This window comes from Macrobrachium rosenbergii, chromosome 3 (genome assembly GCF_040412425.1).
Source record: "Macrobrachium rosenbergii isolate ZJJX-2024 chromosome 3, ASM4041242v1, whole genome shotgun sequence".
Classification (NCBI taxonomy): domain Eukaryota; kingdom Metazoa; phylum Arthropoda; class Malacostraca; order Decapoda; family Palaemonidae; genus Macrobrachium; species Macrobrachium rosenbergii.
Genome location: NC_089743.1, coordinates 38,151,477 through 38,154,489, shown reverse-complemented (window position 1 = coordinate 38,154,489; position 3,013 = coordinate 38,151,477).

Sequence of the window (3,013 nt, the reverse complement as noted above, 5' to 3'; positions counted from 1 at the left end):
GCCGTCTCGCCAGTTTCCTTGTTCCTCAGACAAGCCCTCTCGACAGTTTCCTTGTTCCTCAGGCAAGCCCTCTAGCCAGTTTCCTTTTTCCTCAGGCAGACCCTCTCGCCAGCTTCCTTGTTCCTCAGGCAAGCCCTCTAGCCAGTTTCCTTGTTCCTCAGGCAGGCCCTCTAGCCAGTTTCCTTGTTCCTCAGGCAGGCCTCCTCGCCAGTTTCCTTGTTCCTCAGGCAGGCCCTCTAGCCAGTTTCCTTGTTCCTCAGGCAGACCCCTCTAGCCAGTTTCCTTGTTCCTCAGGCAGGCCCTCTAGCCAGTTTCCTTGTTCCTCAGGCAGACCCTCTCGCCAGTTTCCTTGTTCCTCAGGCAGGCCCTCTAGCCAGTTTCCTTGTTCCTCAGGCAGACCCTCTCGCCAGTTTCCTTGTTCCTCAGGCAAGCCCTCTAGCCAGTTTCCTTGTTCCTCAGGCAGACCCTCTAGCCAGTTTCCTTGTTCCTCAGGCAGGCCCTCAAGCCAGTTTGCTTGTTCCTCAGGCAAACCCTCTCGCCAGTTTCCTTGTTCCTCAGGCAAGCCCTCTAGCCAGTTTCCTTGTTCCTCAGGCAGGCCCTCTCGCCAGTTTTCTTGTTCCTCAGACAGGCCCCTCTCGCCAGTTTCCTTGTTCCTCTGGCAGGCCCTCTAGCCAGTTTCCTTGTTCCTCAGGCAGACCCTCTCGCCAGTTTCCTTGTTCCTCAGGCAAGCCCTCTAGCCAGTTTCCTTGTTCCTCAGGCAGGCCCTCTAGCCAGTTTCCTTGTTCCTCAGGCAGGCCCTCTCGCCAGTTTCCTTGTTCCTCAGGCAGGTTTCCAGTTTCCTTGTTCCTCAGGCAGACCCTCTCAGCCAGTTTCCTTGTTCCTCAGGCAGGCCCTCTCGCCAGTTTCCTTGTTCCTCAGGCAAGCCCTCTGGCCAGTTTCCTTGTTCCTCAGGCAGGCCCTCTCGCCAGTTTCCTTGTTCCTCAGGCAAGCCCTCTAGCCAGTTTCCTTGTTCCTCAGGCAGGCCCTCTTGCCAGTTTCCTTGTTCCTCAGGCAGGCCGTCTAGCCAGTTTCCTTGTTCCTCAGGCAGGCCCTCTCGCCAGTTTCCTTGTTCCTCAGTCAAGCCCTCTCGCCAGTTTCCTTGTTCCTCAGGCAAGCCCTCTGGCCAGTTTCCTTGTTCCTCAGGCAGGCCTCCTCGCCAGTTTCTTTGTTCCTCAGGCAAGCCCTCTAGCCAGTTTCCTTGTTTCTCAGGCAGACCCTCTAGCCAGTTTCCTTGTTCCCCAGGCAAGCCCTCTAGCCAGTTTCCTTTTTCCTCAGGCAGACCCTCTCGCCAGTTTCCTTGTTCCTCAGGCAAGCCCTCTAGCCAGTTTCCTTGTTCCTCAGGCAGGCCCTCTCGCCAGTTTCCTTGTTCCTCAGGCAAGCCCTCTGGCCAGTTTCCTTGTTCCTCAGGCAGGCCCTCTCGCCAGTTTCCTTGTTCCTCAGGCAAGCCCTCTAGCCAGTTTCCTTGTTTCTCAGGCAGACCCTCTCGCCAGTTTCCTTGTTCCTCAGGCAAGCCCTCTAGCCAGTTTCCTTTTTCCTCAGGCAGGCCCTCTCGCCAGTTTCCTCGTTCCTCAGGCAAGCCCTCTCGCCAGTTTCTCGTTCCTCAGGCAGGCCCTCTAGCCAGTTTCCTTGTTCCTCAGGCAGACCCTCTCACCAGTTTCCTTGTTCTTCAGGCAAGCCTTCTAGCCAATTTCCTTGTTCCTCAGGCAGGCCCTCTAGCCAGTTTCCTTGTTCCTCAGGTAAGCCCTCTCACCAGTTTCCTTGTTCCTCAGGCAGGCCCCCTCCACAGTTTCCTTGTTCCTCAGGCGAGCCCTCTAGCCAGTTTCCTTGTTCCTCAGGCAGGCCCTTTCCCCAGTTTCCTCGTTCCTCAGGCAAGCCCTCTAACCAGTTTCATTGTTCCTCAGGCAGGCCCTCTCGCCAGTTTCCTTGTTCCTCAGGCAAGCCCTCTAGCCAGTTTCCTTGTTCCTCAAGCAAGCCCTCTCGCCAGTTTCCTTGTTCCTCAGGCAGGCCCTCTCACCAGTTTCCTTGTTCCTCAGGCAAGCCCTCTAGCCAGTTTCCTTGTTCCTCAGGCAGGCCCTTTCGCCAGTTTCCTTGTTCCTCAGGCAAGCCCTCTAGCCAGTTTCCTTGTTCCTCAGGCAGACCCTCTCGCCAGTTTCCTTGTTCCTCAGGCAAGCCTTCTTGCCAGTTACTTTGTTCCTCAGGCAGGCCCTCTCGCCAGTTTCCTTGTTCCTCAGGCAAGCCCTCTAGCCAGTTTCTTTGTTCCTCAGGCAAACCCTCTAGCCAGTTATCGTGAACTGTTTTCTTGAAAATCTACTTCTTGATATATCCTTGTTTTGTTGCATCCTTAGTTCCAAGCACAACAAGTACTCTGGTGAATCGTGCTTAAAAAACCATTTTTCTAATATCTTTGTAGCAACCTGGCTCCACTAACTCATATTTCTCTGAGTTCACAGTGCAGACATACTTGAAAACAATGAATGAAAAGTGGTTTCATAAGCACTTCATGGGCAGTTGGTAAAATTTCACTGGTTTTTCATCTTTTTTACAGTTTCTTAAACATGTTTGTTTTGCTAGTATGACATCATTCTCAGTGTTTATTATCTGTTCCGATGTTTTAATAGGTTAGTTTCTCATTGGCTGACTGTTCAAAAAATTGCATTTTAATTTTAGCTACTTCCTTACTCTTGTTTTCTTAAACTTTGTATTTTTTTTCCTGTGTGGAAGTGGTCAATGACATAAGATACCTGTGATCTTCCTAACTCTTTTCTGGCATTTATACACTTATATTGTGCGTTATTTGTCTGGGAATAAACACTTGTAGCCTGGCACACATTTATACATGGACACTGCAGCTTGACAAACGTCCAGTCATGGACAATGTGAAGGTATATGTCAGGAGTAAGTAGGGTTCTGAACTATTAGTTACTTTCCTAGCTTGCCAGATCCACTATTCACCTCATCATTCTCAGTCATACCA